The sequence below is a fragment of the Pelophylax lessonae genome, assembly GCF_965119305.1.
Source record: "Pelophylax lessonae genome assembly, chromosome: 3".
NCBI classification, from domain to species: Eukaryota; Metazoa; Chordata; class Amphibia; order Anura; family Ranidae; genus Pelophylax; species Pelophylax lessonae.
The window spans coordinates 234,850,941-234,869,124 of record NC_138770.1 but is presented as its reverse complement, the minus strand read 5'-3'; the positions used below and the strand labels follow the sequence as shown (position 1 = coordinate 234,869,124).

Sequence of the window (18,184 nt, the reverse complement as noted above, 5' to 3'; positions counted from 1 at the left end):
GTCAGCTGTGTCCTTCGCCTCTGACCTTCTCTATCATGTCCGCAATCTCTGAACCCATCTCTGGTATCATGTCTGCAGTCTCTGACAATCTCTTGTATCATGTCTGCAGTCTCTGACCATCTCTTGTATCATGTCTGCAGTCTCTGATCATCTCTTGTATCATGTCTGCAGTCTCTGATCATCTCTTGTATCATGTCTGCAGTCTCTGATCATCTCTTGTATCATGTCCGCAGTCTCTGACCATCTCTTGTATCATGTCTGCACAGTCTCTGACCATCTTTTTTATCATGTTCACACAATTTCTGACCATCACTTGTATCATGTTCGCATAGTCTCTGACCATCTCTTGTATCATGTCTGCAGTCTCTGACCATCTCTTGTATCATGTCCGCACAGTCTCTGACCATCTCTTGTATCATGTCCGCACAGTCTCTGACCATCTCTTGTATCATATCTGCAGTCTCTGACCATCTCTTGTATCATGTCCGCATAGTCTCTGACCATCTCTTGTATCATTTCCGCAGTCTCTGGTATCACGTCTGCAGTCTCTGATCATCTCTTCTATCATGCCCGCACAGTCTCTGACCATCTCTTGTATGATGTCCGCAATCTCTGAACCCATCTCTTGTATCATGTCCGCAGTCTCTGATAATCTCTTGTATCATGTCCGCACAGTCTCTGACCATCTCTTGTATCATAGCCGCACAGTCTCTGACCATCTCTTGTATCATGTCCGCACAGTCTCTGACCATCTCTTGTATAATGTCTGCAGTCTCTGACCGTCTCTTGTATCATGTCTGCAGTCTCTGATAATCTCTTGTATCATGTCTGCACAGTCTCTGACCATCTCTTGTATCATGTCCTCAGTCTCTGACCATCTCTTGTATGATGTCCGCACAGTCTCTGACCATCTCTTGTATGATGACTGCAATCTCTGAATCCATCTCTTGTATCATGTCCGCACAGTCTTTGACCATCTATTGTATCATGTCCGCACAGTCTTTGACCATCTCTTGTATCATGTCCGCACAGTCTCTGACCATCTCCTGTATCATGTCCGCACAGTCTCTGACCATCCCTTGTATCATGTCCACACAGTCTCTGACCATCCCTTGTATCATGTCCACACAGTCTCTGACCATCTCTTGTATCATGTCCACACAGTCTCTGACCATCTCTTGTGACATGTCCACACAGTCTCTGACCATCTCTTGTATCATGTCCACACAGTCTCTGACCATCTCTTGTATCATGTCCACACAGTCTCTGACCATCTCTTGTGACATGTCCACACAGTCTCTGACCATCTCTTGTATCATGTCCACACAGTCTCTGACCATCCCTTGTATCATGTCCACACAGTCTCTGACCATCTCTTGTATCATGTCCACACAGTCTCTGACCATCTCTTGTGACATGTCCACACAGTCTCTGACCATCTCTTGTATCATGTCCACACAGTCTCTGACCGTCTCTTGTATCATATCCGCAGTCTCTGACCATCTCCTGTATCATGTCCGCACAGTCTCTGACCATCTCTTGTATGATGTCTGCAATCTCTGACCATCTCTTGTATCTGTTTAATGGGATCTGCCTGGGGGGATGGTATTTGGAGTATCTTTATCTGGTGATTGTTAAACGTTCTGCCATACACATATTGCTATTGTGGTGTAGGATCTGGGCCGGCTCTCCCTCCATCCCTCTTTCTTCCCTTCCTTCTCTCTCCTTCCCTCCCTATCTCTCTTTTTCTTTCTTTCTCCCTCCCTTCATCCCTCTTTCACCTCAGACTCTATTTAATCACACCCCTTTAGGGTAGGATGTTTTTAGGACCCCTTCGCCTGCCAATAGCCCTCCTGGACCAAGATTTGTGTTTTCCAATCCAAACACGTCGGATGTCACCAGGTTAGGAGAGCGCCCTCTCTGGTTACATCTAAGCGATATCCGACCCACCATCCACCGGAGTATCTGTGACCGGGACCCTGGCAGTGGATCAGAGCTTCTGCTCCTTATGCCGATATTCCCCATTTACTGCTATATAGGGGTATATTGCTTCACAGGCACCACAAACTCTGGGGGACTACAGAGCCCAGCACACCTATTCATCTACAGCCGGGGGTTACCCCAGGAGTTGTCTGACACTTTATCAGAAGGTTTTATTGGAATTATCGTGTTGTGGGTTCAGATATTTTATCCATAGTGCAAGCGCTGTTCCAACATTATTTATAGAATAACCCCTTCAGGGTCAGAACATTTACCCGGTTGCAAGTATGACCTTTGTGACCTGATAGTTCCACCACTGGCTCACCTCCACCGATCTCACACACAGGGCTCACCTCCACCGATCTCCCACACACACAGGGCTCACCTCCACCGATCTCACACACACAGGGCTCAACTCCACCGATCTCTCTCACACACGGGGCTCACCTCCACCGATCTCACACACACAGGGCTCACCTCCACCGATCTCACACACACAGGGCTCACCTCCACCGATCTCCCACACACACAGGGCTCCCCTCCACTGATCTCCCACACAGGGCTCACCTCCACCGATCTCCCACACAGGTCTCCCCTCCACCGATCTCTCCCACACAGGGCTCACCTCTACGGATCTCCCACACAGGGCTCCCCTCCACCGATCTCTCCCACACAGGGCTCACCTCTACTGATCTCCCACACAGGGCTCACCTCTACCGATCTCACACACAGGGCTCGCCTCCACTGATCTCCCACACAGGGCTCGCCTCCACCGATCTCACATAAAGGGCTCACCTCCACCGATCTCACACACACAGGGCTCACCTTCACCGATCTCCCACACAGGGCTCACCTCCACCGATCTCACACACACAGGGCTCACCTCCACTGATCTCACACACACAGGGCTCACCTCCACCGATCTCACACACAGGGCTCGCCTCCACCGATCTCACATAAAGGGCTCACCTCCACCGATCTCACACACACAGGGCTCACCTTCACCGATCTCCCACACAGGGCTCACCTCCACCGATCTCACACACACAGGGCTCACCTCCACTGATCTCACACACACAGGGCTCACCTCCACCGATCTCACACACAGGGCTCACCTCCACCGATCTCGCACACAGGGCCCACCTCCACTGATCTCTCACACACAGGGCTCACCTCCACCGATCTCACACACACAGGGCTCACCTCCACCAATCTCACACACACAGGGCTCACCTCCACCGATCTCACACACACAGGGCTCACCTCCACCAATCACTCACACACAGGGCTCACTTCCAACGATTTCTCCCACACAGGGTTCACCTCCACCGATCTCCCACACAGGGCTCACCTCCACCGATCTCACACACACAGGGCTCACCTCCACCGATCTCACACACACAGGGCTCACCTCCACCGATCTCGCACACAGGGCCCACCTCCACTGATCTCTCACACACAGGGCTCACCTCCACCGATCTCGCACACAGGGCCCACCTCCACTGATCTCACACAGAGGGCTCACCTCCAGCAATTTCTCACACACACAGGGCTCACCTCCAGCAATCTCTCACAAACAGGGCTCACCTCCACCGATCTCCCACACAGGGCTCACCTCCACCGATCTCCCACACAGGGCTCACCTCCACCGATCTCCCACACAGGGCTCACCTCCACCGATCTCCCACACAGGACTCGCCTCCACCGATCTCCCACACAGGGCTCACCTCCACCGATCTCCCACACAGGGTTCACCACCAACGATCTCACGCACACAGAGGGCTCACCTCCACCGATCTCACACACAGGGCTCACCTCCACCAATCTCACACACAGGGCTCACCTCCACCGATCTCACACACACAGGGCTCACCTCCACCGATCTCTCACACAGGGCTCACCTCCACCGATCTCGCACACACAGGGCTCACCTCCACCGATCTCTCACACACAAGGTCCCCCTCCACCGATCTCCCACACACACAGGGCTCACCTCCACTGATCTCGCACACAGGGCCCACCTCCACTGATCTCACACAGAGGGCTCACCTCCAGCAATTTCTCACACACAGGGCTCACCTCCAGCAATCTCTCACAAACGGGGCTCACCTCCACCGATCTCCCACACAGGGCTCACCTCCACCGATCTCCCACACAGGGCTCACCTCCACCGATCTCCCACACAGGGCTCACCTCCACCGATCTCCCACACAGGACTCGCCTCCACCGATCTCCCACACAGGGCTCACCTCCACCGATCTCCCACACAGGGCTCACCTCCACCGATCTCCCACACAGGGTTCACCTCCACCGATCTCCCACACAGGGCTCACCTCCACCGATCTCCCACACACAGGGCTCACCTCCACCGATCTCACACACACAGGGCTCACCTCCACCAATCTCACACACACAGGGCTCACCTCCACCGATCTCACACACACAGGGCTCACCTCCACCAATCACTCACACACAGGGCTCACTTTCAACGATTTCTCCCACACAGGGTTCACCTCCACCGATCTCCCACACAGGGCTCACCTCCACCGATCTCACACACACAGGGCTCACCTCCACCAATCTCACACACAGGGCTCACATCCACCGATCTCACACACAGGGCTCACCTCCACTGATCTGCCACACAGGGCTCACCTCCACCGATCTCACACACAGGGCTCACCTCCACCGATCTCACACACAGGGCTCACCTCCACCGATCTCTCACACACAGGGCTCACCTCCACTGATCTCTCACACACAGGGCTGACCTCCACCAATCTCACACACACAGGGCTCACCTCCACCGATCTCACACACACAGGGCTCACCTCCACCAATCACTCACACACAGGGCTCACTTCCAACGATTTCTCCCACACAGGGTTCACCTCCACCGATCTCCCACACAGGGCTCACCTCCACCGATCTCACACACACAGGGCTCACCTCCACCAATCTCACACACAGGGTTCACATCCACCGATCTCACACACAGGGCTCACCTCCACTGATCTGCCACACAGGGCTCACCTCCACCGATCTCACACACAGGGCTCACCTCCACCGATCTCACACACAGGGCTCACCTCCACCGATCTCTCACACACAGGGCTCACCTCCACTGATCTCTCACACACAGGGCTCACTTCCAACGATTTCTCCCACACAGGGCTCACCTCCACCAATCTCCCACACAGGGCTCACCTCCACCGATCTCACACACACAGGGCTCACCTCCACCGATCTCACACACAGGGCTCACCTCCACCGATCTCACACACAGGGCTCACCTCCACCGATCTCTCACACACAGGGCTCACCTCCACCGATCTCACACACAGGGCTCACCTCCGCCCATTTCACACACACACAGGGCTCACCTCCACCGATCTCACACACCCACACACAGGGCTCACCTCCACCGATCTCCCACACAGGACTCACCTCCACCGATCTCACAAACACAGGGCTCACCTCCACCGATCTCACACACACAGGGCTCACCTCCACCGATCACACACACACAGGGCTCACCTCCACCGATCTCACACACACAGGGCTCACCTCCACCAATCTCACACACAGGGCTCACATCCACCGATCTCACACACAGGGCTCACCTCCACTGATCTGCCACACAGGGCTCACCTCCACCGATCTCACACACAGGGCTCACCTCCACCGATCTCACACACAGGGCTCACCTCCAACGATCTCTCACACACAGGGCTCACCTCCACTGATCTCTCACACACAGGGCTCACCTCCACCAATCTCACACACACAGGGCTCACCTCCACCGATCTCACACACACAGGGCTCACCTCCACCAATCACTCACACACAGGGCTCACTTCCAACGATTTCTCCCACACAGGGTTCACCTCCACCGATCTCCCACACAGGGCTCACCTCCACCGATCTCACACACACAGGGCTCACCTCCACCAATCTCACACACAGGGCTCACATCCACCGATCTCACACACAGGGCTCACCTCCACTGATCTGCCACACAGGGCTCACCTCCACCGATCTCACACACAGGGCTCACCTCCACCAATCACTCACACACAGGGCTCACTTCCAACGATTTCTCCCACACAGGGTTCACCTCCACCAATCACTCACACACAGGGCTCACTTCCAACGATTTCTCCCACACAGGGTTCACCTCCACCGATCTCTCACACACAGGGCTCACCTCCACTGATCTCTCACACACAGGGCTCACTTCCAACGATTTCTCCCACACAGGGCTCACCTCCACCAATCTCCCACACAGGGCTCACCTCCACCGATCTCACACACACAGGGCTCACCTCCACCGATCTCACACACAGGGCTCACCTCCACCGATCTCACACACAGGGCTCACCTCCACCGATCTCTCACACACAGGGCTCACCTCCGCCCATTTCACACACACACAGGGCTCACCTCCACCGATCTCACACACACACACACAGGGCTCACCTCCACCGATCTCCCACACAGGGCTCACCTCCACCGATCTCACAAACACAGGGCTCACCTCCACCGATCTCACACACACAGGGCTCACCTCCACCGATCACACACACACAGGGCTCACCTCCACCGATCTCACACACACAGGGCTCACCTCCACCGATCTCACACACTGGGCTCACCTCCACCGATCTCCCACACAGGGCTAACCTCCACCGATCTCACCCACCGGGCTCACCTCCACCGATCTCTCACACAGGGCTCACCTCCACCGATCTCACACACAGGGCTCACCTCCACCGATCTCACACACACAGGGCTCACCTCCACCAATCTCACACACACAGGGCTCACCTCCACCGATCTCACACACAGGGCTCACCTCCACCAATCACTCACACACAGGGCTCACTTCCAACGATTTCTCCCACACAGGGTTCACCTCCACCGATCTCCCACACAGGGCTCACCTCCACCGATCTCACACACACAGGGCTCACCTCCACCAATCTCACACACAGGGCTCACATCCACCGATCTCACACACAGGGCTCACCTCCACTGATCTGCCACACAGGGCTCACCTCCACCGATCTCACACACAGGGCTCACCTCCACCGATCTCTCACACACAGGGCTCACCTCCACTGATCTCTCACACACAGGGCTCACCTCCACCAATCTCACACACACAGGGCTCACCTCCACCGATCTCACACACACAGGGCTCACCTCCACCAATCACTCACACACAGGGCTCACTTCCAACGATCTCACACACAGGGCTCACCTCCACCGATCTCCCACACAGGGCTCACCTCCACCGATCTCACACACACAGGGCTCACCTCCACCAATCTCACACACAGGGTTCACATCCACCGATCTCACACACAGGGCTCACCTCCACTGATCTGCCACACAGGGCTCACCTCCACCGATCTCACACACAGGGCTCACCTCCACCGATCTCACACACAGGGCTCACCTCCACCGATCTCTCACACACAGGGCTCACCTCCACTGATCTCTCACACACAGGGCTCACTTCCAACGATTTCTCCCACACAGGGCTCACCTCCACCAATCTCCCACACAGGGCTCACCTCCACCGATCTCACACACACAGGGCTCACCTCCACCGATCTCACACACAGGGCTCACCTCCACCGATCTCACACACAGGGCTCACCTCCACCGATCTCACACACAGGGCTCACCTCCACCGATCTCTCACACACAGGGCTCACCTCCACCGATCTCACACACAGGGCTCACCTCCGCCCATTTCACACACACACAGGGCTCACCTCCACCGATCTCACACACCCACACACAGGGCTCCCCTCCACCGATCTCCCACACAGGACTCACCTCCACCGATCTCACAAACACAGGGCTCACCTCCACCGATCTCACACACACAGGGCTCACCTCCACCGATCACACACACACAGGGCTCACCTCCACCGATCTCACACACACAGGGCTCACCTCCACCAATCTCACACACAGGGCTCACATCCACCGATCTCACACACAGGGCTCACCTCCACTGATCTGCCACACAGGGCTCACCTCCACCGATCTCACACACAGGGCTCACCTCCACCGATCTCACACACAGGGCTCACCTCCAACGATCTCTCACACACAGGGCTCACCTCCACTGATCTCTCACACACAGGGCTCACCTCCACCAATCTCACACACACAGGGCTCACCTCCACCAATCACTCACACACAGGGCTCACTTCCAACGATTTCTCCCACACAGGGTTCACCTCCACCGATCTCCCACACAGGGCTCACCTCCACCGATCTCACACACACAGGGCTCACCTCCACCAATCTCACACACAGGGCTCACATCCACCGATCTCACACACAGGGCTCACCTCCACTGATCTGCCACACAGGGCTCACCTCCACCGATCTCACACACAGGGCTCACCTCCACCAATCACTCACACACAGGGCTCACTTCCAACGATTTCTCCCACACAGGGTTCACCTCCACCAATCACTCACACACAGGGCTCACTTCCAACGATTTCTCCCACACAGGGTTCACCTCCACCGATCTCTCACACACAGGGCTCACCTCCACTGATCTCTCACACACAGGGCTCACTTCCAACGATTTCTCCCACACAGGGCTCACCTCCACCAATCTCCCACACAGGGCTCACCTCCACCGATCTCACACACACAGGGCTCACCTCCACCGATCTCACACACAGGGCTCACCTCCACCGATCTCACACACAGGGCTCACCTCCACCGATCTCTCACACACAGGGCTCACCTCCGCCCATTTCACACACACACAGGGCTCACCTCCACCGATCTCACACACACACACACAGGGCTCACCTCCACCGATCTCCCACACAGGGCTCACCTCCACCGATCTCACAAACACAGGGCTCACCTCCACCGATCTCACAAACACAGGGCTCACCTCCACCGATCTCACACACACAGGGCTCACCTCCACCGATCACACACACACAGGGCTCACCTCCACCGATCTCACACACACAGGGCTCACCTCCACCGATCTCACACACTGGGCTCACCTCCACCGATCTCCCACACAGGGCTAACCTCCACCGATCTCACCCACCGGGCTCACCTCCACCGATCTCTCACACAGGGCTCACCTCCACCGATCTCACACACAGGGCTCACCTCCACCGATCTCACACACACAGGGCTCACCTCCACCAATCTCACACACACAGGGCTCACCTCCACCGATCTCACACACAGGGCTCACCTCCACCAATCACTCACACACAGGGCTCACTTCCAACGATTTCTCCCACACAGGGTTCACCTCCACCGATCTCCCACACAGGGCTCACCTCCACCGATCTCACACACACAGGGCTCACCTCCACCAATCTCACACACAGGGCTCACATCCACCGATCTCACACACAGGGCTCACCTCCACTGATCTGCCACACAGGGCTCACCTCCACCGATCTCACACACAGGGCTCACCTCCACCGATCTCTCACACACAGGGCTCACCTCCACTGATCTCTCACACACAGGGCTCACCTCCACCAATCTCACACACACAGGGCTCACCTCCACCGATCTCACACACACAGGGCTCACCTCCACCAATCACTCACACACAGGGCTCACTTCCAACGATTTCTCCCACACAGGGTTCACCTCCACCGATCTCCCACACAGGGCTCACCTCCACCGATCTCACACACACAGGGCTCACCTCCACCAATCTCACACACAGGGCTCACATCCACCGATCTCACACACAGGGCTCACCTCCACTGATCTGCCACACAGGGCTCACCTCCACCGATCTCACACACAGGGCTCACCTCCACCAATCTCCCACACAGGGCTCACCTCCACCGATCTCACACACACAGGGCTCACCTCCACCGATCTCACACACAGGGCTCACCTCCACCGATCTCACACACAGGGCTCACCTCCACCGATCTCTCACACACAGGGCTCACCTCCACCGATCTCACACACAGGGCTCACCTCCGCCCATTTCACACACACACAGGGCTCACCTCCACCGATCTCACACACACACACACAGGGCTCACCTCCACCGATCTCCCACACAGGGCTCACCTCCACCGATCTCACAAACACAGGGCTCACCTCCACCGATCTCACAAACACAGGGCTCACCTCCACCGATCTCTCACACACAGGGCTCACTTCCAACGATTTCTCCCACACAGGGCTCACTTCCAACGATTTCTCCCACACAGGGTTCACCTCCACCGATCTCCCACACAGGGCTCACCTCCACCGATCTCACACACACAGGGCTCACCTCCACCAATCTCACACACAGGGCTCACATCCACCGATCTCACACACAGGGCTCACCTCCACTGATCTGCCACACAGGGCTCACCTCCACCGATCTCACACACAGGGCTCACCTCCACCGATCTCTCACACACAGGGCTCACCTCCACCGATCTCTCACACACAGGGCTCACTTCCAACGATTTCTCCCACACAGGGCTCACCTCCACCGATCTCCCACACAGGGCTCACCTCCACTGATCTCACACACACAGGGCTCACCTCCACCGATCTCACACACAGGGCTCACCTCCACCGATCTCAGACACAGGGCTCACCTCCACCGATCTCACACACAGGGCTCACCTCCACCGATCTCACACACAGGGCTCACCTCCGCCCATTTCACACACACACAGGGCTCACCTCCACCTATCTCACACACACAGGGCTCACCTCCACCGATCTCCCACACAGGGCTCACCTCCACCGATCTCACAAACACAGGGCTCACCTCCACCGATCTCACACACACAGGGCTCACCTCCACCGATCTCACACACAGGGCTCACCTCCACCGATCTCACACACAGGGCTCACCTCCACCGATCTCACACACAGGGCTCACCTCCACCGATCTCACACACAGGGCTCACCTCCGCCCATTTCACACACACACACACAGGGCTCACCTCCACTGATCTCACACACACAGGGCTCACCTCCACCGATCTCCCACACAGGGCTCACCTCCACCGATCTCACAAACACAGGGCTCACCTCCACCGATCTCACACACACAGGGCTCACCTCCACCGATCACACACACACAGGGCTCACCTCCACCGATCTCCTACACACAGGGCTCACCTCCACCGATCTCACACACAGGGCTCACATCCACCGATCTCACACACAGGGCTCACTTACACCTATCTCACACACAGGGCTCACCTCCACTGATCTCTCCCACACAGGGCTCAATTCCAACGATTTCTCCCACAGAGGGCTCACCTCCACCGATCTCACACACACAGGGCTCACCTCCACCGATCTCACACACACAGGGCTCACCTCCACCGATCTCACACACACAGGGCTCACCTCCAGCGGTCTCCCACACAGGGCTCACTTCCACCGATCTCACACACAGGGCTCACCTCCACCGATCTCACACACACAGGGCTCACCTCCACCGATCTCACACACACAGGGCTCACCTCCACTGATCTCCCACACAGGGCTCACTTCCACTGATCTCACACGCAGGGCTCACTTCCACCTATCTCACACACAGGGCTCACCTCCACCGATCTCTCCCACACAGGGCTCACTTCCAACGATCTCACACACACAGGGCTCACCTCCACCGATCTCACACACACAGGGCTTACCTCCACCGATCTCACACACACAGGGCTCACCTCCACCGATCTCCCACACAGGGCTCGCCTCCACCGATCTCACATAAAGGGCTCACCTCCACCGATCTCACACACACAGGGCTCACCTTCACCGATCTTCCACACAGGGCTCACCTTCACCGATCTCACACACACAGGGCTCACCTTCACTGATCTCACACACACAGGGCTCACCTCCACCGATCTCTCACACAGGGCTCACCTCCACCGATCTCTCCCACACAGGGCTCACTTCCAACGATCTCACACACATAGGGCTCACCTCCACCGATCTCACACACACAGGGCTCACCTCCACCGATCTCACACACACAGGGCTCACCTCCACCGATCTCCCACACAGGGCTCGCCTCCACCGATCTCACATAAAGGGCTCACCTCCACCGATCTCACACACAGGGCTCACCTCCACCGATCTTCCACACAGGGCTCACCTTCACCGATCTCACACACACAGGGCTCACCTCCACTGATCTCACACACACAGGGCTTACCTCCACCGATCTCTCACACAGGGCCCACCTCCACTGATCCCTCACACACAGGGCTCACCTCCACCGATCTCGCACACAGGGCTCACCTCCACTGATCTCTCACACAGGGCTCACCTCCACTGATCTCTCACACAGGGCTCACCTCCAAAAACTAAACAGCCCAAACCAAATGTTTTCCCATGGGGCAGTGGTTCTTTAATGTACAACATCCTATTATTGTGTGACCAATACCATCCAAATAATTCTTACTTTCAGTTCCCAAATTTATCCGTCTACAAGGAGACCTGTATAGATCAAATGACGGCACCAATGAGGATGGAGGAGGACCGGAGTCACATGACAGAGAATATACTAAACCTCACCCTGGAGATCATCTACCTGCTGACCGGAGAGGTGAGGAGGATTCTGGGAGGTCACATGACATCACTCTTATCTCTATTAATAAAACACAGACCTGACTGGAGAGGTGAGGAGGATTCTGGGATACTAACATGATATTCCTATTGGTTCCTCAATACAGAGATTTCCTCTTCTGAAGTCAGGTGATCATATGACCATCACAGTGCCTCCATGTGACTCCCTAAAACCTGAGAGACACAACATGCAGAAGATTCTAGAAGTCACCAAGAAGATGATGGAGCTGCTGACAGGAGAGGTGAGCGGTGCTGGGAATTCTGGGAAATTATCCAGTAACAGACAAGGGATGTGTTTGGATGGTGACTGTATCATTGTGTGTGTCAGGTTCCTATAAGGTGTCAGGATGTCACTGTCTATTTCTCCATGGAGGAGTGGGAGTATTTAGAAGGACACAAGGATCTCTACAAGGACGTCATGATGGAGAATCAGCCGCCCCTCACATCACCGGGTAAGAGGAGACTTTATTGTAAAGGAGAGAGCAGTACGGAGGCTCCACCTAGATCCCCCATCATCTGATAAACACATAGAAACCAGTGGTCGCTGGTGAAGTTTTAAGATGGGGGGGCGCAAGACCCCGCCCTTCCATTTTGACCCCTCCCATTTCTCAGAAGCCCCACCCCTTATAGACTCCACCCATTTTCTCCCCTGTATTTTGCTTGCGTGAACCAATTCTCCCAATATATCACATATTAAGGGGTCCATCAGTACTAGTATATCCCATAATAGGGAACAGGGGTCCTATTATGGGATATACTGTGAGAGACATCCTATTATGGGATACATGGACTGAGAGTGGCACAAACCCCACAGTACAGACCCCCCCAGCACAAACCTCACAGTACAGACCCCCCCAGCACAAACCTCACAGTACAGACCCCCCCAGCACAAACCTCACAGTACAGACCCCCCCCCCAGCACAAACCCCTCAGGCACAAACCCCGCACAAACAACTCAAGCACAAACCCCACAGTACAGGCCCCTAGCACAAACCCCACAGTACATGCCCCCTTCAATATAGTGACCAGTATAAATGCCCCTTTTCAATGTAGTGACCAGCATACATGTCCCCAATGCAGTGACCAGTATACATGTCCCCAATGCAGAGCTATGCGTGCGTGGCTCCAGTGCAGCCAGTGACCACCAGTATACGTCCCCCAATGCAGAGCTATGCGTGCGTGCCTCCAGTGCAGCCAGTGACCACCAGTATACGTCCCCCAATGCAGAGCTATGCGTGCCTCCAGTGCAGGCAGTGACCACCAGTATACATCCCCCAATGCAGAGCTATGTGTGCGTGCCTCCAATGCAGTGACCACAAGTATATGTCCCCCATTGCAGAGCTATGCGTGCGGGCCTCCAATGCAGTGACCACAAGTATACATCCCCCAATGCAGAGCTATGCGTGCGTGCCTCCAATGCAGTGACCACAAGTATACATCCCCCAGTGCAGAGCTATGCGTGCATGCCTCCAGTGCAGTGACCACCAGTATATGTCCCCTAATGCAGAGCTATGCGTGCGTGCTCGACAGAGCAGTGCACTTACCTGGAGGCTCGGCTTCTCCCTCTCCTCTTCTCCGGTCTCCTCTCCGCTCCCTGCAATGCCGGTCCACGCGACATCAGCGGGGTCAGCATGGGGCCATGGGATGTCCTGGATGATGATTGGTCCAGGCTGTAGACTGGACCAATCACAGCCAGGATATCATGAAAGTGGGGGTGCCCAAGCGCAATGACTTGCGCTCAGGTTACGCCCCCAGAAGGCAGCCAATCGGCGCCCTTCTGGGTCGTAAACCCCCCCCCCCATAGCCACCACATAGGCCGGGGTAGCGGCGAACACAATTTTTTTTTTTTCAAAACTTTATTTGTTCGTTTTGTAATTTTTTTTTCAAAACTTTATTTGTTCGTTTTTTTTTTTTTTTTCTTCTTTTTTTTTCTTTTCTTTAGGGGTAGGGGGGGGGCGGCGCCCTGGCGCCCCCTATGCACGGGCCGCCACTGATAGAAACAATGTATTCAGTCAGTGTGTGTGTTTCCTACAGATAGATCCAGTAATGGGAACCCACCAGAGAGATGTCCCCGTCCTCTGTATTCCCGGGATTCCACACAGGAAGGTCACACCATCCCTCACCATCATCAGGTAGAGGATTGACTTTATTGTTAGTTCTGATTTTATACACAGCTTTTTTTTTTTTCAATGAATGTTTTAATATATATTCAGAGTGGAAACCTCGGGGATTATAATATTGTTGTTAAAGAAGAGTATAAAGAGCAGGATGAGGAGTACGGAGTGATGGAGGAGTTTTCAGAAAGACACAAGGATATGATGGAGCCACCTAATACCAGGAACCCACCAGAGAGATGTCCCCGTCCTCTGTATTCCCGGGATTCCACACAGGAAGATCACACCATCCCTCACTGTTACAAGGTTGGTGGGACGGAGCTTCTAGAACATGGACTTGTGTAGAAAATGTGTGGATTTTTTATGTGAAGTCGCAATATTAAAGCTTATATTTTACAGATGATATTCTCTCTCATTTTCTTGGTTTAGAGTGGAGATCCAATCGATATAGAATTTGAGGTTAAAGCAGAAGAAGAAGAGAGGTATGTGAGGGATGATCAGCAGTCTATGGAGGAGGATAGAATAACGGGGACATTTATAGAGGAGGACACTCCTACAGAGATCAGCACAGGTGGGTCATTAACACTAAATACATCCACCCATACTGCTCCCTGCTCCCTGAACAATTCTCCCAGGGTTACTTCTGTTATTTGGTGGCTGTGCCGGGTGGAGGGATATGTCTGTATAGTCTCACACCCAAGTCACTGAGTGCAGTCTCAGGAGATGGGAGGCAGTGGTGTGGGACCTCTGCAACTTGTCTCATGTAAACATTTAACCTTCAACTGATTACTGAATACCAATATTATGAGTCCTGATCCCTGCACTATATAATCTATGTTGTACATTACATACTCCTGACCCCTGCACTATATACTCTATGTTGTACATTATATACTCCTAACCCCTGCACTATATACTCTATGTTGTACATTACATACTCCTGACCCCTGCACTATATACTCTATGTTGTACATTACATACTCCTGACCCCTGCACTATATACTCTATGTTGTACATTACATACTCCTGATCCATGCACTATATACTCTATGTTGTACATTATATACACCTGATCCCTGCACTATATAATATATGTTGTACATTACATACTCCTGACCCCTGCACTATATACTCTATGTTGTACATTACATACTTCTGACCCCTGCACTATATACTCTATGTTGTACATTACATAGTCCTGACTTCTGCTCTCTCCCTTCTACCCACTGCTATATATACACATAATATGGATTCTCTTTTGTTGCACCCATTTCCTACCAGCTGGACATTTTATATCTGATGATCTGATTGGAGGACAGACTTTTACATCGTGATAATAATGTGATAACATTCTCCAACTTTGGAACCTTAAACAGAAAGTTATAATGAGGGAGGAGTCAGTAACCCAATGATGGTGGTCTTCAGGATCAGTCCAGTCTTCATCTTGGTTGTTCTCCCCCATCCTCACTCTCTGACCTCTGGTGGGGCTCAGCCCCGCTGTTATTCATGACTAAATCATGGAGTAAATAAGAAAGTGCAGGACTTCTTGTGTTGGGAAGATGGCAATGAGTGATAGAGGGGGAGGGGGCACTCGTCCTATATTCCCCTCATCACTGTCACTCCTATAAAAGACGGTTCTCGTTGTTTCCTCACTCACTGACTAAGGTCCATAAATAAAGAAATGAACTGGTAGGAGATCAGAGGCCCATTTACTAGTTACCTTGAGGGTGGAATTGTAAGATCCTCAGATAAAGCTGCCTGATGTGGGCGGAGTCCTGGTTTAGGGGAACCAATCTGCTGATGTCTAGTAATAATCTTTGTATTTCTATTTTAGTACATGGACGGGAGATGAGGAAAACCTCAGAGGATTGTCTCACTTTGTCTCCAGACTGTAAAGTGGAAGATGAGGACATCACACAGTATAGTCCAGGAGAAAACCCGGCTACCTCAAATGTCCATCCGGCACCACACAGTGTAGATGGACCATCGTATTCCTCTTATCCTGAGGGACCTCAGACTGTGAGGGACAGTGCCGGACCATCGTATTCCTCTTATCCTGAGGAACCTCAGACTGTGAGGGACAGTGCCGGACCATCGTATTCCTCTTATCCTGAGGAACCTCAGACTGTGAGAGACAGTGCCGGACCATCGTATTCCTCTTATCCTGAGAAACCTCAGACTGTGAGGGACAGTGCCGGACCATCGTATTCCTCTTATCCTGAGGAACCTCAGACTGTGAGGGACGGTGTCGGACCATCGTATTCCTCTTATCCTGAGGAACCTCAGACTGTGAGGGACAGTACCAGACAATCGTATTCCTCTTATCCTGAGGAACCTCAGACTGTGAGGGACGGTGCCATCCTTCCAACAGATAAGAGCTTTTCCTGTACTGAGTGCGGGAAGTGTTTCCGTTTTAAATGCAATCTTAATGTGCATAAAAGGTCTCACACAGGAGAGAAGCCGTATTCCTGTTCTGAGTGTGAGAAATGTTTTAGAAGAAAATCAGAACTTGTCGACCATGAGAGGTGTCACACAGGGGAGAAGCCATATCCCTGTGACGAGTGTGGGAAGTGGTTCCGTGTTTGCTCCATACTTAGGGTGCAATAAAGATCTCACACAGGTGAGAAGCCACATTTCTGTCCTGAGTGTGGGAAATGTTTTTCACAGAAGGCCAATCTTGAAAAGCATCAGAGATTTCACACAGGGGAGAAGCCATTTTCCTGTCCTGTGTGCGGGAAATGTTTTTCAGATAAGTCCAGACGTAATATTCATCAGAGATTGCACACAGGTTAGAAGGTGCATTCCTGTCCTAGGTGTGGGAAAGGTTCTTTTTTTTATGAAAATCAGAACTTATCACACATCAGATGTGTCACACAGGGAAAAAGCCATACTCCTTTTTCAAGTGCGGAAAATTTTTTGTACTAAAAACTGTACTTCTTACACATTAAAAGTCTCACAAGGGGGGAAAAAACTGTATGTCTGTCCTGAGTGCAGGAAAAGTTTCTAGTCAAAATCAGAACTTCACACGTATCAGAGATCTCACACGGGTGATAAGCCATATTCCTGTCCTGAGTGTGGGAAATGTTTTTCACAGAAGTCCGATCTTTACACACATCAGAGATCTCACACGGGGGAGAAGCCGTATTCCTGTCCTGAGTGGGGGAAATGTTTTCACAGAAGTCCGATCTTTACAAACATCAGAGATCTCACACGGGTGAGAAGCCGTATTCCTGTCCTGAGTGTGGGAAATGTTTTTCACAGAAGTCCAGTCTTCACAGACATCAGAGATCTCACACGGGGGAGAAGCCGTATTCCTGTCCTGAGTGAGGGAATTGTTCCTCACTGAAGTCCTGTCTTCCTGTACATCAGGGAATCCCACACAACCCTGGAGGTGTATTAGTGCCTTGAGTGCGGGAAATGTCTTCTATATGAATGTTGGTGGACATGTGGGGAAGAAGCACACCCTGATA

General features: G+C 53.5%; 1 pseudogene across 1 annotated transcript in view; it reads left to right on the top strand.

Annotated features, from left to right (window-relative positions):
• The window catches only part of LOC309550455, a 26,990-nt pseudogene extending 8,806 nt beyond the window's left edge, over positions 1-18,184 (top strand). The window contains exons 3-4 of the transcript in view: positions 17,167-17,294; positions 17,749-18,184. The product of the transcript in view is annotated as an uncharacterized misc_RNA (transcript). The remainder of the gene's footprint in view (positions 1-17,166; positions 17,295-17,748) is intronic.